The following is a 25,832-nucleotide window of genomic DNA, read 5'->3' on the forward strand; positions in this document are numbered from 1 at the left end:
TGTTAAATCGTTTTTTTTTTTTTGCAATGGCCTTCACTGTAGAGGACCCAGCAAATAGTCCTACGGTAACAGACGGACTACTTTCAAATAATATTGAAGAACTTTTTAAAATCTTATTCACAAGGGATAAAGCATTTGAGAAACTCACGGGGCAAAAGGTGGACAAATCACCAGGAACCAATTTGCCTGCACCAAGGGTTTTATGGAGGTGCCCACAGAGATAGTTGGTTGAAAAACGTCAGAGCTTGGTAAATTTAGGGAGGGTATCAGAGGATTGGAAAACAGCCAATGTTACTCCCTTGGTCAAGAAGGAAGGAAGACAGAAGGCGGTGAACTATAGGCCACTAAATTTAACATCTGTTGTTGGCAAAATGCCAGAATCAATAACCAAAGAGGAAATAACAAATCATTTAGGAAAGTTGAATATAAACAAACCCAGTCGACATGGTTTTCTGAAAAGTAAATTACATTTGGGAAATTTGCTTGGATTCTTTGAAGATGTGACGGGGAGAGTTGATAGAGGGGAACCCATGAAAATAGCGTATTGCAGTTTCCAAAAGCAATTTGGCAAGGCGCCACATAGGAGGCTGGTGCATAAATTAAGAGCTTAAGTTGGTGAAGGAAGTGTGTTAGTATGGACTGAAAATTAGATGTCACTCATGAAATAAATGGTTATGTTCAGGCTAATGGAGTTACCTCGGGGATCAGTTCATCACCCTTAATTACTTACTATTTCTAGAGGAAGCAATAAACTGTATGCTTTCCAGGCTTGTTGATGATATAAAAGTAGGCGAAAGGGCATGTTGTGATGAAGACATTGTGATTCTGCAACGGGATATAGATAGACAGTGATTCGGGAAAAACTTAGCAAATGGAGTTTAAGGTGAGGAATGGTGAGGTGATGCACTTCAGTTAGAGGAATTAAATGGAGATTATTGTCGAAACGGAGAAAGACTACAAGTTCAGAGGGATCTTGCTGTTTAAATGCATGAATCACAAATGTTAGTAGGCAGGTCCAACAAGTAGTTAAAAGGTAAATAACATACAATACAATATACAATACCTTTTATTTGTCATTTGAACCTCACATGAGGTTCAAACGAAATTTGGTTTCTGCAGCCATACAAAAACATGTTGGGCTTTATTGCACAGGGTTGGAATTTAAGAAATGGGAGGTTTTCTTATAGTTATGCAGAGTGTTTGGGGCCACCTGGAACTCCATGTTCAATTTTGGTCCCTACCTGTATATCTATTAAAATAAAACAGTAGCATTGGAAGCAGTCCAGAGGAGACTCACCAAGCTAATTGCTGTGATGAGCTGGTTGTCACATTAAGAGAAGTCTGTTTGGGGTGACCATATTAAAACATATAAGATCCAAAGGAGGCTTTACTGGATTTGTGTCGAGATATTTTACATTCGTGGGAAAGTCACAAACAAGGTGACATCGCTGAAAAATATGAGGCCAGTCATTTAAAATTGAGGTGAATAGAAATGTCTTTTCTTAGAGGGTAGTGAATCTCTGGAATTCTCTCCCCATGAGGGTATTGGTGGTCGGATCATTCGATTCAGATGGAGATTGATAAATATTGGAAAGATTAAGGAATTGGGGGTTATGGGGAACTGGCACAGAAGAGGTGTTGAAGACAATATAGATCAGTCATGACCATGTTGAATATTGAGGCTGGCTTGAGAGGCCGAAAAACCTTCTTCTGCTCCTATTTTCTTGTGTTCTTGTGAAAACCTAAATATTTACTGTTTATAGCCATCTCTCACAGAATGATTTGCTCGGCATTTTACGTCAACAACAATACAATACAATGCAATAATACTTTATTAGCCAAGTATGTTTTGCAACATATGAGGAATTTCATTTCCCAAGTCAGTCAAACAAATAAAAAGCAACGGAACACACAAAATACATTTTAACATAAACATCCACCACAGTGACTCCTCCACATTCCTCACTGTGATGGAAGGCAAAAAAAAGTTCAATCTCTTACCTTCTTTATTCTCTCACGGTCGGCGGCCTCGAGCCTTCCGTTGATGGGACGAACTTGACTCCCGTAGCCGGCGGCGTTTGGGTCCTTCGCGTCGAGGCGATTAGCTCCTGCATTGGGGGGGATGTCAGCTCCGACCACAGTTCGGGGTGTCGAACCTCTGCATCAATGGAGTTCCTGACTCGGCCTTTCCCGAGTGCGAGCTCTTGATATAAAATCCGCAGGCCGTGGTTGGTTCGATCCCAGGCAAGGGATCAGCTCCGATGTTAAGCCCACGCCCCGCGTCAGTCAGAGGAGGCCTCCAGCTCCACAATGTTAGGCCGCAGAGCGACCGGAGATATGATCCGGAAAACAATCGCATCTCCAGCAAGGTAAGAGACTGAAAAAAAAGTTTCCCCCTCCCCCCTCCCCCACCCCCCACATAAAACAAACCGGAGAACATTTACACAAACTTTTTAAAAATAACAAAAAAAGAAGAAAAAACAGGCAGACTGTTGGCGGGGCTACCAATTGTGCAGCGCCCCCTGATGGTATATATGCCAGCACATAACACGTAGTTAAGTGCTGGCATTCAGGTTACAGGTTAGCATGCCAGCCTTTCCTCCCTGGACGCAATCAGTTGGGTGTTTACAACATCTTCATTACTATTCACTGGTTATTTTGCCAAATCATAAACATTATTTAAATTCCACAGTTGCTGTGGTGAGAATTTAACTCAAGGCCTCGGATTATTACTCTGCTAATTTAGTCACCACACAGTTATCAAACCAAACTGGGCAGCACAGTGGTGCAACAATAGAGTTGCTACCTTCAATCCTGACTATGGCTTTTCCACATCATTTGTTAAACCTTTTGTAACCTGTTTGGATGGAAAATCATTTGTTATCACCAAAAGTATAACTGAGATGCACAGTAAATAATGAAGCACTATTTCTGTGAGCAGCCCATAAAATTACATTCATCTTGTGTTACATGTGGCAATGTATTGAAGATTAATCTTCAACCCTGATACCCAGGTACAATCCTAGAGGAATGGTAACTGTGCCATGACTATTGTGCTCACCAGGGTATAGCCTTGCGGTGACTAAGTTAATGGACCAGTAACCAGTGATTGTAAAACAATTTAGGAATTTGTGTTCACATCCCACCTGGGGAATGTCAGTTAATAAACTGGAATTCATCCTTTCCTCCCCCCTCCTCTTAAGGAGGGTTCCCTTGCTTCTAACCACAGAAGCCATGTCTCAGAGTAGGTATGTTGCAAAGCCTACCTGAAGCGTCGTTGAAGATCTGCTGCTGCGGGTGTGCGCGATTTTGGCGCCGTTTAGAGGGGGCGGGTTTAAAACGCGATTTTCTCTAAGCTGTTCCAATCGAAAATGTTCAGCCTAGTTAATTATTAACGAAAAATCGCTGGAAGACCCCGTCGCAAAAGCTATTATTAGGTTTAAAGGCCTTGAATAATAGTTATAGTAGTTTAAAAATCAATCTCTAAACCCGCGACCGCCAGCAACCGCAGGGTCTCATAAAGCAAATAGCAGAAGTTAGGTTGTATATTTTTACATTAAAAAGGGCTTCTAAAGATCCCTTTATACAAAGTTTAATATTGCGAGTAGCTCAATTTGGGCCCATTATATCGCGCAGTATTTTTCTCGGCATTTGGGGCACAAATCTACCGCAATGTGAACGTTCTAAACCAGCGCGTTCCACAGAGACCCACTGGAAAGCTGATTTAAATGGGCATTTATTTACAGCAATTAAACACTAAATTCCTTCCATTTGGCCTATAAATTAATGTAAATGAGATTTAAAAATCATGTTTTATTGTGAATTATTTGTGAATATTATTTGGACATTTAGGCTATTTAAAAATGTTAATCATTTATTAAGAAATGGATAGATGTTTAGATCTAGTAATTGAAGTCTGAAATTAGCTACAATTAGGTAACTAACTAATTATATGCTTTAATTTCAGGTCATCCAAGTAAGATTATTTTATATTTGTTTCAGAATGCTTCAATCTATGATAACTGAAAATTTCATTCAGTTCTCTTAATTTTTAAGAAAGTTATGGGCTTTTGACTGTTCACGATCACAGCTTTTTTGTTATGTCCATAGAAAATCAATAGGGAACAAGATGCTCATTTCCCAGTATGAAAATGGCCATAACTTTTTAAATACTTGAGATATGAAAGTGAATTAGGTGTCAAATTAAACTTATTTTTATGCTTTATCTGATGGGATAAATTACAGACTTGATTTTTAAAATCTCAAAATTTTGTAACATTGCTACTCAGAGTCCATGTTTGGGTCACTGCCACTCTCTTTGCCTCAGGATCCTCACACACTGCTCTTGGACATATGGCACATACAACAAGTTGTTGATCACTGCAATTCGACAATGCCACTGCTAGAAAATAGGAGAACCATTATTTTTTAGCTGAATGCTGTTTTGGCAATCCCACGTGAAAGAGGCATTTAGCTGCTGTGCAAGCACTCAGAGAGGGCACTCGAGCAGAGAGTTCAATCCAAACCTTGGGTCTAGTCCACGTGCAGATTATACATTCTCCTTACCGCTGCATGGGTTTACTTCAGGTGCTCCGGTTTCCACCCACATCCCAAAAATGAGCAGGTGGGTAGGAACATTGGCCATGGGTAAGTTGTCCCGAGTGCGCAGATGAATAGTAGAATCTGGGAGGAGTTGATGGGAATGAGAGAATAAAAAGTGGGATTAGCATAGGATTAGTTTCAATGGGTGGTTGATGGTCGAGTCTGACGATGGATTTGAGGGCCTAGTTCTCTGCTGAATCTCTCCATGACTCTTCTGATCTGATGGACAATGGACCACTTCTCCTTTGGCAGGGTTTTGTTTTGGCTGCAAGATTCTGCTGAAACCACCTGCAGGTGTTGCCACCGGGAGCTCTTTGTGGTTCCCAGGTTTATTTGGAGGAGAGTTGTGGATCACTTTGCCTATATCTGTGGGAGAGAAATACCCGGGTCCTTTAAATAGGTTTCAACCTTAAGCACTATTAAAAGCGGGTTCTCCTTATCTAAATGGTGGCCGACTAGGAAAAGGGGAGATGCAGCGAGACCTGGGTGTCATGGTACACCAGTCATTGAAAGTGGGCATGCAGGTGCAGCAGGCAGTGAAGAAAGCGAATGGTATGTTAGCTTTCATAGCAAAAGGATTTGAGTATAGGAGCAGGGAGGTTCTACTGCAGTTGTACAGGGTCTTGGTGAGACCACACCTGGAGTATTGCGTACAGTTTTGGTCTCCAAATCTGAGGAAGGACATTATTGCCATAGAGGGAGTGCAGAGAAGGTTCACCAGACTGATTCCTGGGATGTCAGGACTGTCTTATGAAGAAAGACTGGATAGACTTGGTTTATACTCTCTAGAATTTAGGAGATTGAGAGGGGATCTTATAGAAACCTACAAAATTCTTAAGGGGTTGGACAGGCTAGATGCAGGAAGATTGCTCCCGATGTTGGGTAAGTCCAGGACAAGGGGTCACAGCTTAAGGATAAGGGGGAAATCCTTTAAAACCGAGATGAGAAGAACTTTTTTCACACAGAGAGTGGTGAATCTCTGGAACTCTCTGCCACAGAGGGTAGTCGAGGCCAGTTCATTGGCTATATTTAAGAGGGAGTTAGATGTGGCCCTTGTGGCTAAGGGGATCAGAGGGTATGGAGAGAAGGCAGGTACGGGATACTGAGTTGGATGATCAGCCATGATCATATTGAATGGCGGTGCAGGCTCGAAGGGCCGAATGGCCTACTCCTGCACCTAATTTCTGTGTTTCTATGTTAAGAGAATGGTTTTCAAAACAGCTCAGAATATCAAGACTGAAATGTCATCAGAAACAATGTTTGGGTCTTGTTCAACTGTTAGCACCACTTGGCAACCTAGAAGCCAAAAAAATGTCCATATTATTAATAACTGTCGTTAATGCACTTTGCGCTGCATGCCACATTATCATTTGACTGCCCAACAGCTGTAACCAAATTTCTAGTCCATTTCTGTTCATGGTATACACTTTGCCTCAACAGCATCTGAGGTCCAGGACATTAACTGACCCAGAGCAACACTGCATTCCAATGGGATTTGAAACAGTTCTGGACCAGCTGTGGGGAATGGTGATGATTCCCAACTGGCACTTCCCCACGACTATAGGCTTCATTGGGAACCATGCCAGGAGCAGCATTGATGCAGTATGAAGCTGACAAGTTTCCTGTTCATGTCGTGCACGAGCCCAAAAGCATCTGTCGGTCCTTTGAACTCTTTGAGCAGAAAAGAAAGATCCAATGATATCCAGATCATCATTAACTGACACGGAAGATAGTTGGAGACAGGGTGCAACTGTCTCTGAAAGCAATATCTGCTTGCCTGGTTTTAATTAGTATCATGGAAAGAATCAAAATGCAGCTATCTGTTAAAGCCTTCACCAGTGGATTTTTTTTCCATAAAGAAGAGGCCCAGTGATTATATGATATTTCATATCCCGCAGTTCCAGAATACAAATCCCTAACTCCTTTTCCCAAATCGTGGAACATAGATTTTGTATTGAAAATCAAGCTGAATAAATGGGAAATGCATACTGTGCAAGACTATCGTTTACCCTCGTGAATGAATGGTACTTCCGAACAACTTAATAATGGATGTGAGCTATCCTTGCAAATGAATGGGAGCTCCTTACTGGACCATCATTGTAGTTTACCCCTGAGGATAGAGTGGAACAATAGTGGCAGAGAGTGAGGCTCATTTACGTTTCTGAAGAAAACAGTGCTCTAAAAGTCTGTGAGTGTGACATTCCTTGCCATTTCCATGGCTTTATCACCAGAGCGATAGAAGAAAATGTCAAGCAAAGTTATTTCCATCCATTGCTCATCATATATCACCTTCCCCATCTCACCTGCCATGATCCCTCGTGCTTTGTTATCCTTCTTCTCATACAGCTGCGGAGTCCTGGAATCCCCTATAGCTTTGGTCCCATTCCCTGATCCACTTACTGAACCTCAATATCCTTCACGTTGTTGGACTCATGCCCTCGATGTAACTGCAGACCTGGATTCTACAAGCTATGCCTTCCTTATCCAGTCCACTTGCAAAGCTGATATCTTTATTGAATCCCTTGAAGAGTTAACAAAGAAAGGAGATAAAGGAAATGGGTTTGATGTAGTTTAACCAGATTCTAACAAGGCTTTTGACAAGTTCTCAGGGCTGTCTGGTGAAACAATGTAAAAACTTGTGGAATCCAAGAGAGAGTAACATATCATCATATCATCATATATATCTTCTTCTATACATAACTAAAACTCTGATCTTGTTATCTTCCAGTTTGGTGGTTATTCTATTTGTGCAAAAATGGTACGCGATAGCGCTACGATTTTTCGCCATCTTACTCGCCGTTATCCTGTACTGCGATTGCACCAAGTTTCGTTCTGATCAGTGGAAGCTGGTAAGAGGTATTGAGGTTTAAAAATCTTTAAAAACGCACGTGCGCAGATCCATTGCCTCTCCTGCCATTCAGCGCCGCGCGGATTGGTCCCTTCTGCTGTCACTCTGCGGGACGGCCCTCCCCTTCCTGCGCAATCGCGTCTTTACTGCAGCTGCGGGAGGCTCTGAATGGCCGGCGGAGGTCTCCAATTTAACACAATTTTCGGAGTGAGGGACCGGAAACGGTCCAATCCAGCCCAGCCCAGCCCAGCCCAGCGCAGTTGGAGATGGCGCCGATGTCGCCAACGGAAAGCGGAGACTCCGATCCCAGTGGAGGAGAACGACAAGCAGCCAGCGACCAGCGCCCGCTGTGAATCCCCATAGCACCACTAACCCCTTCACCTCTGGTCCCCCTCGCTGGCTCCTGCCCCCCTACCCCGTGAAACCGCACTCTCCCCCATGGCTCTTCCCCCTGCCCCCACACACCACCACCCTTCACCCCGCCCACACATGACTACCCCCCACAACGACCCCTCCACACACCCCTTCCCCCCACACCCCTCACCCCACACCCCTCCCCCCTCACACACACCCCCACCCCACCCCCCACCCCCAGAGAGGTGGAATGTTGCATTGGGGGACCGGCCCTCCCGTGTGAACATGGGGCCCAACGGGTCACACTTAGTCTAGTTACTGATTAAAGTTTAAAACAATCAAAAGACTTTGAATTTAAAACGACCAGCTTCAACTGATGATGTCGCAATGGCTCGGCTAGCAGGGGAGGGCGGATAGCTTTGGCAACACGCAGGGCAAGTGCAATTGGAATTTTTTTTAAAGAGCATTGCTGAGGGAGGCAAGGGAGTGCAGGAATCTTACATTCGGGAACGGCTTGAGTAGGAGGACCACGACTCCTGGGGAGGCTACGGGTAGGGAACGGGTGCGTTGCGGGAGCAGACCCAACTGGTCTGCACCGGGTCTATTAGATCTAAAATTGCACAGCCAGTTAGGGGAGTACTTGTGGAGAGATAAACGGAGCTAACATTTCAGCTCGAGGACCTTTCATCAGAACTAAGCACCTGGTGGACTCATGGATGAAACGTTGTGTGAAGTAACAAAAGGAGATACAACACAAGAAGTCCATGTAAGGCACAACTTCCACGGACACAGTGCTAATTTCTCTAAATACTGACTTTGACATTTAGATTATTCACAATATTTTTGTTCTTTAGTTAGACTTTCAGTTCTCATGAAATCACAACCTAAAATGTTATCTTTCCATAGATGCTGGTCTGACTTACTGAGTATTTCCAGCATTTTTCTGTTTTGGAATCTCAAATTTCCAGCATCTGCAGCTTTTTGCTTTTCACCATTTGTAATGTACTGCCTCAGATAGTGACTTTCATGTCCATTCATTACAATATCCTATCTTTTGGTTAGAGTTTATCTTGACTGCTACCAGCTGTGTGATTTAGCTTCAAATCGTTAAATAGCCTTGTGCAGCTTCCCCACTCTCCCTCTCATTGTATTATTGGTGACTATATTGTACTGCCGACCAGGACTCACCTCCAATAACCCCGGCCTTCCAACTCCCTCCCTCACATTCAAAGAGCTCTTCAAAATCTTGTTCTAGGGCTGGAAGAGTTCCATAACGTTAAAGATGCTGAAGGAGAAATAATGTGTCATTGGTGTTGAACTCACAGCTGCCATTGATACTGCACTATTTCGTCCAAGGCTCAGTTTTAATATGAGAAGGCAATTTGGTGATCTTACCCTTTGGCCATGTTTACAAGTTCATATTATACTGGGAAGCACCATCGGGCTGTGATTGGGACAATGGGAATAATAATCTGGTGAACATTTTTTCAATTCATTTTCAAAAGCTGGACATTGCTGATAAGGCCAGCATTTATTGCTCATTCATAATTACCCATGTGAAGTTGTGGTGAGTCATTTTTATTGACCCCCAGCCGACAGTCTGTTAAATATACTGTGCTGTTGGGATTTGGACTCAGTGTCACTGAAGGACGAGCAACATATGTCCAAGTTTTGAAGCTTCAGGTGATGGTGTCCCCATGGACCTATTGTCCTTGACCTTCAAGATTTAATTTAATTTAATTTAATTTAGTTTAGTTTAGAGATACAGCATGGAAACAGGCCCTTCGGCCCACCGGGCCGCACTGACCAGCAATCCCCGCACATTAACACTCTCCTATACACGCTAAGGACAATTTACATTTATACCAAGCCAATTAACCTACCAACCTGTATGTCTTTAGAGTGTGGGAGGAGACTGAAGATCTCGGATAAAACCCACGCAGGATACGGCGAGAACGTACAAACACTGTCCAGACAAGCACCCATAGTCAGGATCGAACCCGGGATCCAGGGTTCTGATGCTGCAAGGCAACAACTCTACCACTGCGCCACCGCGCAACAAACGGCAGAAGTCATAGGTTTTCCTGAGCAAATAACTGCAGGGCATTTTACTAATGGCAGTGGAAGACATAATATTTAGAGTGGTTAATGAGTGCAAATCAAGTGGGCTGCTTTTTCCTGGATGGTGTTGAGACTTTGGTGCATCATTGGAGTTGTACTCATCCAGGCAAAAGTATTCTATCGTGTTCCTGACATGCCTTGTAAATAGTGGAAAGGCCTTGGGTTGTCAGGAGGTGAGTCACTTGCCACAGGATTCCCAGCCTCTGATCTATTCTTGCAGCCAATGTATTTATGTGGCTGGTTTCTATGAGTTTCATGGCAATACGTTTTTACCAATAGCGACTCTCAAGATATTGATGGTGGGGGACAGTGATGATAATGCCATTGAACGTCAAAGGTAGATGGTTAGACTCGTTCATGTTGGGGATGGTCATTGTCTTGCACATTTCGAGGCATAAATGTACAGGTACTTCTGTTATAGTCCATGTTTCCATAACAGGAATTAAATGTAATATGTGATCAATTAAGAAGCACAACCTGCTTGACGTGAGCTGGATTGATTATAAAGCAAATTTGATTGGGAACTAGAGAACCACGTTACTTTGGAAAGCAACAAGGAGAAAATAGGTTGTCATGGATTTAAACAGTGTAGGGGGAAAATCTGTTCTCATGTTTCCATTTCCTTCAGCAATCAGACACCATTGCCTCTTCAGATCATAACTTTGGCTGGCTATTGAAACTGACAAGTGACCAACTAACACCTTATTGCAAAGACCTTAAAATGTTTTAATCTTGCAGGAAAAACAACTTCAAACACAACTATCGAATTATAGCAGAACAACCTGTAATGAGGGCCGATGGCCTGTTGTCATCCATTTTGTGGCAATGCACAAGGTCAAAGCTACTGCAATGTCAACTCAGTTCACAAAATGAGTGGCTGCAAGGTTAAAATGATCAACCAGAGGACCATCTGCGATAGGCCTGCCCCATGGAGCAGAAATTCACACTTTGAAAAAGTGCAGAGATTTTCTCGTTTATGAATTTGTTCCACCAATTCCTGCTGTGGTGGAACCTTACTGAACCCAACATTACTGCTTTATTCAGTACTCATCACGACACTGACCACAGTTTGAAAGTGCTTCAACAACAAGGGTGAAATATTTATTGTGCATCTTTATTGGCTCAGTGAATTGAAGTCAAGGAGGCTGAATTTTGGAGGTAAAGTACAACAAATTATACAGTGTATTTAGTGCAAAGGGCCAGGGATGAATCTCTGGGCTGGTGCCATTAATGTAGACCAACTGGAGATATTTCACGGGCAGTATTTTTGGCCAAAATCTGATGCTAAGCCAAAAAATTGGTGATTAGGGCAAATTAGATGGATTGTGCCCAAGATAGCTTCAGGAATGGAATGGCTGTACTTCTGACTTTGAACTCTGAATGAAGATCTTCATTAAGATAGACACTAGGACCTGCAGATGCTGAAATCCTGATTAAAAAAGACAAAGTACTGGAGTAACTCAGTAGATCGGGTTGCATCTCTGGAGAACCTGAATTGGTGATGTTTCAGTTTGGGACCCTTCATCTGCCTGATTTAAAATCTTGACCCCAAATGTCACTTATCCATGTTCTCCAGAGATCCTACTAAGGTAGCCCAGCACTTTGTGTTTTTTTGCTCTTCATTAAGATACATGAGTTGAAGAAAGGTGCTATAACACTCTTGTCATTTATTTCCATCTTTATAAAAATGAAACATGGCAATGCACAATTGAGAGGTTTAGTTTACAGGAAAATCGTAAACTTGAAATCAGAATTAAAAGCGCAGAGATGAACTCATGTTGCAGGGCTGGGCTGTAGCTGTCAAAGAGCACATGCATCTGTGCACTAGCAAATGTTAATAATATTTGAATATTTACACAGTGATCTTTCAGGTTTATTAATCCGTGATGACGGAATTGGTGCTCCGGGTTCCCAGGGAAACAGAACGGATGACTTAGAACCATTAGAGAAATGTTTTATTGTCGCTGTTTTGATTTAAGGAAAGGAACTAAAATAAAAGCTTCTAACTCGCCTGTCACTGTCTGGGATGAGTCAGTCCTGCGTGGAATGACGGCAGCAGAAGACTCATGAAGCACTAAATGGAAAGGTCATCTCCTGTGATTAGCAACAAAGGCTCAGGTCTGGACAACTGGGATAAGCAAGGAACTGAACTCACCAATGAATTAATGTAATTTCTTCCTGTCCAGCAATCATCAGTTGAATGAACTGTGACCGTCGATGTCAAAATAATACGCACTTAAACTTCACTCCTTTCAGTCAGTCTAATGAACAGACATGCAAAAACCGTCACAGTGAATTGTTACAGCGCAACAAATGTCAAAACAGATTGTTTGAAGACTGAAAGTGTATCTTGTTCATAGTAAATACGTAACTGATGCTCTTTTTTTAATCATTTATCTGCGTAACAGTTTACAAGTTCGGCCATTTCTCGGGCCATTTCATATCCAAAACCTCGTTAGTTTAAACCATAAGCACACCTTTACTGCGTGATATCCACAAAGGACTACAGGAGCCTGTTACATGAATGATTCGATATTATTGAATCCCATTGCATGACTGGGCAGAAAGCACATGTATGTTATGAACTTAAAATGCACTGTCCCTTGTAATAAGAAATGATTAAAGGCCCTCGAAATTCCAAACTACCAGAGCTTTAATTCAACCATTGTATTTTGTTCCTGAGAAGTATGTGGACATGGTGTGGGATTATGTATACGGAATATAGTTTAAGCACCAGGCTCCTCTTGTCCACCCACAGATATCTATCAGTAGAAGTGAGTGATGGAAATCCAGAGCCTGTGACAAAAAGCCATTGTATCCTCACACCTGCAAATAAGGAACAGAATGCAAGATCGTTGACTTTGGCAAAAAGATAAGACTTTAAAAAAAACTAACTCCAAATAGGGCGGCTTAGTGGCGCAGCATTAGAATTGCTGCTTTACAGCTCCAGAGACCCGTGTTCGATCCATGGAGTTTGTACGTTATCCCCGTGACTTGCATGGGTTTTCTCTGAAATCTTTAGTTTCCTCCCACACTCCAAAGACGTACAGATTTATAGGTTAATTGGCTTGGTAGAAAATAATGTCAAATTATCCCTAGTGTGTGTAGAGTAGTGTTAATGTGCGGAGATTGCTGGTCAGTACAGATTCGGTGGGCTGAAGGGCCTGTTTCTGTACTGTATCTCTAAACTAAAATAAAATTAAAAAATGTCAAAGATCTCAGTCCTTTGCAAACCTAGCCAGTCAGCATCACTGCCTAACAATCCAACCGCAGTCCCAGCTGCACCTATCTACCCAAATCAGACATCTTGCTTTTTAGTTTAGTTTAGAATTACAGCGCGGAAACAGGTCCTTCGGCCCACCACGTCCGCACCGACCAGTGATCCCCAGACATTAACACAACCCTACACACACTAGGGATAATTTACACTTATACCAAGTATACAAACCAAAGTCAATTAACCTACAAACCTGTACGTCTTTGGAGCGTGGGAGGAAACTGAAGATCTCGGAGAAAACCCACGCAGGTTACGGGGAGAATGCACAAACTCCGTACAGACAGCACCCGTATTCGGGATCGAACCCGGGTCTCTAGCGCTCTCTACCACTGCACCACCATGCCGCTTCACCACCTAATCTCAGGGGCGGTGTGACCAGCAGGGGCATTCAGTTCAATCTTACCTTTCCTCACCAGCTTGTCATAAGTGTTTGCTGAGGCAATGTGCCAGGTGATTCTCGAGCATTGCTGATCAGCCATGGGGATGAGTGCCCTTAAATGAGAGCATTCAAATGTCATGACTTTATCATGACTGAATAAGAATAACGTGCGCTTGGTTTGTAAGTCTAACTGATGTGCTCAAATGCAATTGTAAGCAAAGTAATTATCTTCCGAGTCACTGTAAGTTTGCTAATTATCAGAAGTGCTATAAGATGTTCCCATTTCATATCCAAAACCCCATTAGTTAAAACCATGGACACACCTTTACTGAGTGATAGACACAAAATGCTGGTGTAACTCAGCGGGACAGGCAGCATTTCTGGAGTGAAGGGTCGAGACCCTTCTTCAGACTGAGTGATATGCACAATGGACTACAGGAGCCTGTTACGTGAATGAAGCTCCAATATTATTGCATGATAAGGTGATTCATATGAACAGAACATTACAAGGATGAATAGTTGGACTGGAGCTGCAGCTTGATTCCAGAGCATTTAATCAACTCTTATTATAGTGTCACCACTTAGATGAAGGAATTCCTCCTTTAATCATCTGAAAAGTTACTTTTGGCTCCAAGTGAACTCGTTATCTTCATTGGCTGCAGAAGTTAACCAGATGATTGTTGATATAGCCTTAGCTGTCACTCCTTGGCTTGAGGCTCTAGTCTCTTTGGCATTAGGCAACAGTTGAAGACACTCACCAGACCCTTAAGTCTGACACCACATCCCTTTCCAATGACTCATGTAACAGTAATGAGGGTGCCAATGTAAGCATCCATTCATATGTTGCACAGTACAAAAGCGCAACAAATTAAACTATTAGAAAAGCCCTGAACTGTGAAAGATTTGAATATCTGTCTACCAAACAGGGAATCTGTTTTTTTCTTGAGGAACTGTCCTGTGCTTTCAGCTCTTGTAAGTGAACGTGAAGCTTACATCCATGATGTTATCCAGCCATGGACCTCCCATCAGAAAATAAAGTACTACAGTAGAACTCCATGCATGCACGGACTTTGGTGGTGCCAAACGGGCAGATTTTCTGCGCTGTTAGATGTTATCCATATGGCACCCCGCTTTTAAGTCTTTTTTTTTGTAGATGTTACATGGTATGGTAATATAATTTTCCAGTGAACCTGGTCAATTTAAAGGGAGAGAGGAAATCGAGGCCAGGTGTGTGGGAAGAAAGCACGGGTACATGGGCTTGGCCAGTTGAAAGGAAACCAAGGACCCAGTGAAGTGGAAGGGAGTGGGGTCTCAGTGAATTTCAAGGAAGTGGTGACAAACATCACCATGTGAGTCAGATGCCCAAACCAGTGACATTTCCAAATAGTCAGATAGCAGATTATCAGTTTTACAGTACATGATGCTTTTAATTAATACACTTCAAAACAAGCTACACAATGGCATTTTGATTAATACTTCTCCTTCTCCTTCTTATGATTAACTTCTGGGAAAATGCAGCTTAGTGTAAGAAGCATGTTGGAATTTAGCTCTGGGAAACAGTGAGATCCCATGTAAATGTACAGAACCTATAAACATGGGCATACCTTGAGGAGATATCGCAGTGGAGTAGACAAAGTGTTCAAGAAGGAACGGCAGATGCTGGAAAATCGAAGGTACACAAAAAAGCTGGAGAAACTCAGCGGGTGCAGCAGCATCTATGGAGCGAAGGAAATAGGCAACGTTTCGGGCCGAAACCCTTCTTCAGACTTCAGAACATGGGCACCTTGATCTCATTGTAATCTGACGGGGGAACCGTACTTTAGAATGATCATTATCAAAATAGTGAACGCATTTGATTACCATTTTCATGAATTATATATGCTATGAACAGTTACTGAATTGTTATAGATTATGCAATAGAGTGACATGTGGCAAATGTAATCCCATCATTTACAAACAGAGGAAGAGTTAAAATGGGAATATATAGACTGGTTAGCCACACAATAATAGGACTTAGAAGGAGGCACAAGAGATTGCTGATGCTGGAATCTGGACCAAAAAAAGGAGAGTTGCTGGAGGAACTCAACAGGTCAGGCAGCCTCTGCGGAAGATATCAAAGAGATTTGATTGTCAACACGGATTTCTGAAAGGGAAATAATGTTTGCCAGACCTACTGTAGCTACTTCAAGATGTGATTGGTGGAATAAATAACGGCAAACCATTAGATGTGATGTATGTATATTATGAAGATTTAGTCGAGGTAAATTAATGGTATATTTCAAAGTTTGCTGATGGCAATAAACTTGGTGGGATGATGAATTGTGACGAGGGGGCAAAGATGTTTCCAGGTGATTTAGACAGATTGAATGAGTGAGGAAATATAGGGCAAAAGCAGTATAATGTGGATTTAAATGGGAAGTTATCCACTTTGGCAGGAGAAACATATATCTGAGTGTTTGTTAAATGGTTTTAAATTACGAAGTATTGATGTACAAAGAGATAGATGTTCGTATACACCGGTCTCTGAAAGCTGACATGCAAGGGAGAGAAGCAATTAAGAAGGTGAATCTTTGCAAGAAGATTTGAGTACAGGAGCAAGGATGCCTTGCTACAATTATACAGGCTGGGGGAGTGGGAGGGGGTGGGTGGGGGAGAGGGAGGGGGGGGGGGGGGGGGGGGGTGAGGGGGGGGGGGGGGGGGTGTGGGGAGAGGAGGGCGGAAGGTGGAGGGTGCAGAGTGGGAGGATGAGCCAAAGTTTAATGTGCTCTGTACAGGTTTGGTCTCCTTACCTAAGAAATGATAAACTTGATATGGTGGCAGTACCACAGAGTTTCACCAGGCAGAGCCCTGGGATGGCAGGGCTGCAGTATTGAGGACATATTACGTCAATTAGGTTTGAATTACTAGAATTTAGAAGATTGACATGGATCTAATTGATTCTTAGAAAATTCTGATTAGAACGGACAGATTGGAAAAGTGGATGACCTTTCTCCTTGCTGTGAATTCTAGCGTGAATATTCAACCTGCCCTCTTCTAGAACAAGAGATTTGAGATTGAGATGAGGAGGATATTTTTCATGCAGAGATTGAGGAATCTAAGGAATTCAACGGGATTTTATACCATTGGACATTGAGATGGGAAAAAGATTCAGTTTCTATCATAGAAACATAGAAACATAGAAAATAGGTGCAGGAGTAGGCCATTCGGTCCTTCGAGCCTGCACCACCATTCAATGTGATCATGGCTGATCATCCAAATCAATATCCCATACCTGCCTTCTCTCCATACTCCCTGATCCCTTTAGCCACAAGGGCCACATCTAACCACCTCTTAAATCTAGCCAATGAACTGGCCTCAACTACCTTCTGTGGCAGAGAATTCCACAGATTCACCACTCTCTGTGTAAAAAATGATTTTCTCATCTCGGTCCTAAAAGATTTCCATCTTATCCTTAAACTGTGACCCCTTGTTCTGGACAATTGTTATCTTGATTGTTTCTATCAATTCTGTGTCATTATAACGTGCCTCCCATACACACATACACAGGCATGTGGATAATACATGCACATGCATCCACGAACACAGACACACACACACAAACATTGACATATAGATATAAATATATGGATAGGTACACGCACAAGCACACGCACACACCCTCTGATTGCCACCATTTCACTCATCCTCCTAATTCCAGCTGAAAGCCAATTCCACACAAAAGGTTGATGATATCCTGCTGTTCCTCATCGCCACAACACTTGAGCATGGGCACTGCCACAAATGAAAACAATCCAGATTCTCACAGGATCAATTGTTCCTCCAACTGACTATTCATTGGATAGTTCCTGTACTACCAGGCCTAAATCTTGCAAACTGTGATGGCAAGCAAAGTGTAAATGTCATCTTCCTGCTTCTGGTCTTTAGTTCAGATTAGTTTACTTTAGAATCAACATTGATTCAGTGTAACGGACAGAAACATCCAACATCAAAACCTCTCAAGAAGGAATCCACCAAAAAAAACCCACTGAGGCAGATAAATAAGATCAAAAGTGTAAACTGAGTTTACATCGCAAACTCAATCTCAGTTTCACTCTGATCTCAGCCCTTGGCCTCTACCCTGTTCCAATAAACCAGAGACAGCATAATGTGCAGACTCAACAATGAGTCCAACGCTTTCAGATACTGAATGCTCTGGAGTTTTCATTCCACTAGCATTCCTTCTAAATTCCTGCAATAATTTCAGATAATTGTCCTGTATTTGCACCTCCTCCAGGCTCAGTAGCCATTCATTTTATTTTGCCCACCCTCTACCCTGCACAGACCTTCCTTTGTTCCCAACCGCCCATTTCTACAATTAACATCTATTTTGTCGCCCATTTATCAAAACTATTCCCAGTTATGAATGATCACGAGTTTGAAACATTAACTCTGCTTACACTCTCCACAGATGCTGCCTGCCTTGATGAGTGATTCCAGCATTGGAATCAGTCTATGGAACTGATGCACAGCATTGTGCTACAATGCTGGGAACGACAGTATATTCTGAACTCTGTATCTTCCCCTGTGCACTGTCTATTGCAATTATCTTTTCCAATATCTTGAGTTTGACTTGAGTGTATTTATGAATGCTACATCTGATCTGTTTGGAGAGCATGCAAAACAAAGCTTGTCACTGTACCTTGCGACACGTGGCAGTGAAAAACCTAAATCTAAACCATTTTCTATTTTTCTACCACAAGTACATAGGGTTCTTATAACAGTGAGACAAACAGAATATAAATGAAGCTTCAGGTACCAGTATGTGCAGTAATCAGAACATTGAATGGTGTGCTAAATTGAAAGCGGCCTGGTGTATTAAGTCAAGGATAGATACAAAGTACTGGTGTAACTCAGTGGGTCAGGCAGCATCTCTGGAGAAAATGGATAGGTGACATTTCAGGTTGGGATTTTTCTTTAGACTGACATTTTGGGTTTGGACCCTCCTTCAGACTTTTTCCACATATTGCGTCTATGCCTTTACTGACTACATTATCTTTCCAGGATGGCCTACAAACTTCCATTTTCCCGAAAACTCCACATCCAAAGCTTCATTGGCCATAATCTAACTTGCCCTGAATCTGTCGGACAACATCCTGATGTTCCTTAAACCACCCACATTGGGCTAGGTGGAAGTAATGCCTTAGGTTTAAACGTTCCATATTCAAATCCCTCATGTTTGCACCCCTGCTTTACTCTCTAAACTCCTCCAGCCCTACAAACTTCCAAAGCCTATGTTCTTGCCGTCCTGTCCACTCCACCAGATCCATTACATTACTTCAGTAGCTTGACCTAAAACCATGAAACTGCATCCCAGATCTCACTGCCTCTCTCTGAGATCTTGTTTAAAAACTATGTGTTTGGACATGTTTCTGTTCACCTATCTTAGAATTACTTTTTGTGCACAGTCTTATTGAAACGTTGAACAGTGGTTAGTGCTGCTACCTCACAGCTCCAATGAATCTGGTTTGATCTCACCTCCAGACAGTGCAGCATTTGCACACTCTCTCTGTGTTCGGACTTCCTTCAGTGCCCAGGTTCCCCCCCCCACTTCTCCAAAGTTGGACTGGTGGATTAATTGGCTTCTGTAAATTACCACTTAGTGTAGGACAGTGGCATAAAGATTTGAAGGGGAGTTAATGTGCATGTGGGAAATAGGATAACTTGCAGGATTACAGCAAAATTAGATGTGGAACGAGACTGATGGGATTGATCTGTTGGTGACTAGCATAGACCTGGGCAAAATGGCCTCCTTCCATGTTAACCATATAACAATTACAGCACGGAAACAGGCCATCTCGACCCTTCTAGTCCGTGCCGAACACGTATTCTCCCCTAGTCCCATATACCTGCACTCAGTCCATAACCCTCCATTCCTTTCCCGTCCATATAACTATCCAATTTATTTTTAAATGATAAAAAACGAACCTGCCTCCACCACCTTCACTGGAAGCTCATTCCACACAGCCACCACTCTCTGAGTAAAGAAGTTCCCCCTCATGTTACCCCTAAACTTCTGTCCCTTAATTCTCAAGTCATGTCCCCATGTTTGAATCTTCCCTACCCTCAGTGGGAAAAGCTTATCCACGTCAACTCTGTCTATCCCTCTCATCATTTTAAAGACCTCTATCAAGTCCCCCCTTAACCTTCTGCGCTCCAAAGAATAAAGCCCTAACTTGTTCAACCTTTCTCTGTAACTTAGTTGCTGAAACCCAGGCAACATTCTAGTAAATCTCCTCTGTACTCTCTCTATTTTGTTGACATCCTTCCTATAATTAGGCGACCAAAATTGTACCCCATACTCCAGAATTAGCCTCACCAATGCCTTGTACAATTTTAACAGTACATCCCAACTTCTATACTCAATGCTCTGGTTTATAAAGGCCAGCACACCAAAAGCTTTCTTTACCACCCTATCTACATGAGATTCCACTTTCAGGGAACTGTGCACAGTTATTCCCAGATCCCTCTGTTCACCTGCATTCTTCAATTCCCTACCATTTACCATGTACGTCCTATTTTGATTTGTCCTGCCAAGATGTAGCATCTCACACTTATCAGCATTAAACTCCATCTGCCATCTTTCAGTCCACTCTTCCAACTGGCATAAATCTCTCTGTAGACTTTGAAAAACTACTTCATTATCCACAACCCCACCTATCTTAATATCATCTGCATACTTACTAATCCAATTTACCACACCATCATCCAGATCATTGATGTACATGACAAACAACAATGGACCCAACACAGATCCCTGTGGCACCCCACTAGTCACTGGCCTCCAACCTGACAAACATCCATCCACCATTACTCTCTGGCATCTCCCATTCAGCCACTGTTAAATCCATCTTGCTACTCCACCATTAATACCCAACCATTGAACCTTCTTAACCAACCTTCCATGAGGAACCTTGTCAAAGGCCTTACTGAAGTCCATATATACAACATCCACTGCTTTACCCTCATCAATTTCCAGAGTAACCTCTTCAAAAAATTCAAGAAGATTAGTCAAACATGACCTTCCAGGCACAAATCCATGTTGACTGTTCCTAATCAGACCCTGTTTATCCAGATGCTTATATATATTATCTCTAAGTATCCTTTCCATTAATTTGCCCACCACTGACGTCAAACTAACAGGTCTATAATTGCTAGGTTTACTCTTAGACCCCTTTTTAAACAATGGAACAACATGCGCAGTACGCCAATCCTCCGGCACTATTCCCGTTTCTAATGACATTTGAAATATTTCTGTCATAGCCCCTGCTATTTCTACACTAACTTCCCTCAATGTCCTAGGGATTATCCTGTCCGGACCTGGAGACTTATCCACTTTTATATTTCTCAAAAGTGTCAGTACTTCCTCTTCTTTGAATCTCATAGTTTCCATAGCTACTCTACTTGTTTCCCTTACCTCACATAATTCAATATCCTTCTCCTTGGTGAATACCGAAGAAAAGAAATTGTTCAATATCTCCCCCATCTCTTTTGGCTCTGCAGATAGCTGTCCACTCTGACTCTCTAATCGACCAATTTTATCCCTTGTTATCCTTTTGCTATTAATATAGCTGTAGAAACCCTTTGGGTTTACTTTCACCTTACTTGCCAAAGCAACCTCATATCTTCTTTTAGCTTTTCTAATTTCTTTCTTAAGATTCTTTTTACATTCTTTATACTCCTCAAGCACCTCATTTACTCCATGCTGCCTATAATTATTGTAGATCTCCCTCTTTTTCCGAACCAAGTGTCCAATTTCCCTTGAAAACCATGGCTCTTTCCGATTTTTACCATTTCCTTTCAACCGAACAGGGACATAAAGATTCTGTACTCTTAAAATGTCACCTTTAAATGTACTCCATTTCTCTTCCACATCTTTCCCATAAAACAAAATGTCCCAATTTACTCCTTTTAAATCCTTTCGCATCTCCTCAAAGTTAGCCTTTCTCCAATCAAAAATCTCAACCCTAGGTCCAGTTCTGACCCTCTCCATAATTATATTGAAACTAATGGTATTGTGATCACTGGTCCCGAACTGTTCCCCAACGCATACCTCTGCCACCTGACCCGTCTCATTTCCTAACAGGAGGTCCAGCACCGCCCCTTCTCTAGTTGGTACTTCTATGTATTGCTGCAAAAAACTATCCTGCACACATTTTACAAACTCCAACCCATCCAGCCCATTTACAGAATGTGTTTCCCAGTCTATGTGTGTAAAATTGAAATCTCCCACAATCACTACCTTGTGCTTACTACTAATATCTCCTTACATATTTGCTCTTCCAATTCTCGCTCCCCATTTGGCGGTCTATAATGCACCCCTATAAGTGTTGCTACCCCTTTCCCATTTCTCAGTTCCACCCAAATAGCCTCCCTAGACGAGCCCTCTAATCTATCCTGCCAAAGCACTGCTGTAATATCTTCCCTGATAAGCAATGCAACACCTCCACCTCTTGCCCCTCCAATTCTATCACACCTGAAGCAACGAAATCCTGGAATATTTAGTTTCCAATCACAGCCCTCCTGCAACCATGTTTCACTGATCGCCACAACATCATACTTCCAGGTGTCAATCCAGGCTCTAAGTTCATCCACCTTTCTTACAATGCTCCTAGCATTAAAATATACACATTTAAGAAACCCACCCTCTCTTATTCTCTGTTTATTGTCTTTTTCTTCTCTCTCCCCTACATTTTGGGTCAGAGTGCTACCATTCTCTGCCTCCTGCCTCACACACTGACTGCTAGCTTTCCCAATTTGAGTCCCTCCCCCCAACCATACTAGTTTAAAGTCTCCCCGGTAGCCTTTGCAAATCTCCCCGCCAGGATATTGGTCCCCCTCGAGTTCAAGTGCAACCCGTCCTTTCTGTACAGGTCACACCTTCCCCAAAAGAGGTCCCAATGATCCAGAAACTTGAATCCATACCCACTGCACCAGTCCCTCATCCACTCATTTATCCTCCACCTCGCTCCATTCCTACTCTCACTGTCGCGTGGCACAGGCAGTAATCCTGAGATTGTTACCTTTGCAGTCCTTCTCCTTAACTCTCTACCTAACTCCCTAAATTCTTCTTTCAGGACCTCTTCTCTTTTTTACCTATTTACCTAGCATAGACCTGGGCAAAATGGCCTCCTTCCATGTTGTAATGAGTCAGTCCCAAAATGTCATTGATAACATGACTTTAAAGTGTTTGGGTATAAAAGTATTGATGGTTGGTTTGGTCATCATTATTAATGTGCGTAAACATTTGAAAATATCTGGTAAGCGATTATCTTTTCCAAATATTTTGCAATGAGTCAACCTTTGACGATAAGGGGTTAACATTTCCATTTTAACATCCATTTAAAAAAAATTATTGAACTTTCTTTTGTTTATTGTGTTATCTTTGGGTACAGTGTTTACAGATTTGTTAAGCCTCTGCAAGTAAGAATTTGAATGTTCGGTTTTCGGTACATAGGACAGTTAAACACTTTTGACTCTTGACATTTCCTGCTCTAAATCATATCAACCTTCCTTATTCTTTGATTCCCCTTGTTAATATTGTACAGTCTGTTCCTCTAACCTCTTAAATGTTCCTTTCCAGCAGCTTATGCAGTCTAAATGAAATTCATCTCAATTGTGATTTCCAAAACTCAGATTGAGGTGTTTAGAACCATCAAGGGATTTATAAAAAAAGCCCAACACTAAGCTGAGCAGTGAGGTAACTGTGCCCGAGTATAAATCAATGGTGAAATTGCACTTGAGATACACCAAGACATGGTGTCCATCAAAGCTATAGGTGGTACAGTGGTCAAAAGACCACTGAAGTGCAGTCACAAACGATTGAAGAGATCGAGGGACTGAAGCGCAGATCCTCCTCAGAAAGGGTAAGATTGAGAAGTGATGTGCCTGCTTTTAGGTTTCTAAATGGACGTGATAGTATCAACCATGATAGGCTCTCAAGGTTTCTGGAATAATGGAACCATAACAAGAACATCCGCTGAAGAGAGATAATTTCAAAGTTACCAACAATAACAGCGGGGAGAATTTTAACCTCAGAACATTGGATTACTGTGGATGGATACTTCAAGATCAGCATAGACATGGTGGACTTGTTCCATGTTTTATGACTCCATTTCACTCGACATTTCAGACCTTGACTTCACCGATGCCCAACTGTTCCTGCCTTGGACCCCCTTCTGCAGAGTGCTTCTCTGTTCAATCTGTCTGACCTCTTTCAAGCTTACTTGAAAGGATCAAATGTGTGCCACGGAGGCTAATCCTCTACTCCTTCAGTCTGCTCCTCCCAACCTCCATTCATGCAAGGCATCCAAGTTAATATTGGGGCCAGTATTTCAGCAAGCAAGTGCTTTCCTTGAGAGGTGGCAGAAGCAAGTGATATTGATTCATTAATGCACAAATTAGATGTCTTCTAGCACATACTATCTTAGGGCGGTCACAGTGGCGCAGCAGGGCGGTTACGGTTGTGCAGCAGTAGAGTTGCTGCCTTACAGTGAATGCAGCGCCGGAGACCTGGGTTCGATCCTGACTACGGGTACTGTCTGTATGGAGTTTGTACGTTCTCCACGTGATCTGCGTGGGTTTTCTCCGAGATCATCGGTTTCTTCCCACACTCCAAAGACGTACAGGTTTGTAGGTTAATTGGTAAATGTAAAAAATGTCCCTAGTGGGTGTAGGATAGTGTTAATGTGCGGGGATCATTGGTTGGCGTGGACCCGGTGGGCCGAAGGGCCTGTTTCTCTAAACTAAATTAAATATGATGTTTTGGATATGACTGGTGTTAATTACTATGCACAGGATGAAAATGACTGTGAGTCCCAACCACAGATTGATAGAAATTGAATACTTTGTTAAATTGACAAGTCCACCATCATTACCTCGTGGGGTAAATTGGATGTAGAAAGCAAAGAGACCTTGGTCTGTTATCACCAACTAATTCCTGTCCTCCTGCATCACTCCCAGGGTCATGTTCAAGAACTAGATGTAGCGGCAGATTTTCACATCTTTCGGGAAATTAACTCCATAGTCGCTAAAAGAATGCGCAGGGATAAGGGAATATCTTCGATACGCATACGAGCTGGCTCACATCAAATTTCTTCCCTCGTTACTACAATCTTCATCGAACTCCAGCTTATTACTTTAAACATTAGAAAACTCCTCGTGTCTCCGTAACACTGGCATAATCTCCTTTAAAATTCACATGATCTTGCATGGCCCGCATGGCCCGCATGCTCGAAGGGTTAACCTTCTTCCTGCGCTCTCCAAATTACACTAAAAACTCAACTTCTCTGCACGCATCTAGCTCCAAACACGCCCAAAAACACGTCATAAATCCCACCCACAATATAACGGGCAGTCTAAAATTTAAAGGTACATGCCATCATCAATGACATGCAAAACAGGCCAAATGGCCACTACACTAGAGTATGGAACCACTGGCTCGGTTATTGAATGGAATAATTTATTTAATCACTAAAGATAATGTATTATTTACCTGGTCACTTTGTCGACATCTCCAAGCTGTTATTCTGTGTTGCCAGGTAATCATAATGATTTGAAAACAAATATATATATATTTATATTTTGCTAGGTTTTGGTGACTGATGCAAATGCTGACCATGGGTAAACATGCTCATTGATATCCCCCATGTTTTTAACAGAAGACCATAAGAAATCCCACCCTATGCCTGCCTTACTGTTCTAGGAGATCATGGCTGATCTTCCATCTCAGTGCTATTTTCCTTCACTGTACCCATATCCTTTAAGGCTCTCGACCCGAAACATCACCCATTCCTTCTCTCCAGAGATGCTGCCTGTCCCGCTGAGTTACTCCAGCATTTTGTGTCTATCTTCAATTTAAACCAGCATCTACAGTTCCTTCCTACCATATCCCTTAATTTTCTTAACAACTAAAAACATAATGATTATCATCCATTTAGCAGGATCTTTCTCCCTCCAAGGAAACCACATATTCAGTTCCATCATAACTTTGACCCTTGCCATGAAGTTGCTAGTCTTTCCCACAGTTATGAGGTTTGGAAAGAGTCGTAGAGAGACACAGCATGGAAACAAACCCTCAAAAGCCTTCAACCCACCGGGTCCATGCCTATCATCAAACACTGATCCTGGACTAATCCAATTCTGTATTCCCCACATTTCCATTATGCCCCCCCACCACCCAACTCCAGACACCAGGAGCAACATAGCAACCAATG

This window comes from Amblyraja radiata, chromosome 20 (assembly GCF_010909765.2).
Source record: "Amblyraja radiata isolate CabotCenter1 chromosome 20, sAmbRad1.1.pri, whole genome shotgun sequence".
Taxonomy (NCBI): domain Eukaryota; kingdom Metazoa; phylum Chordata; class Chondrichthyes; order Rajiformes; family Rajidae; genus Amblyraja; species Amblyraja radiata.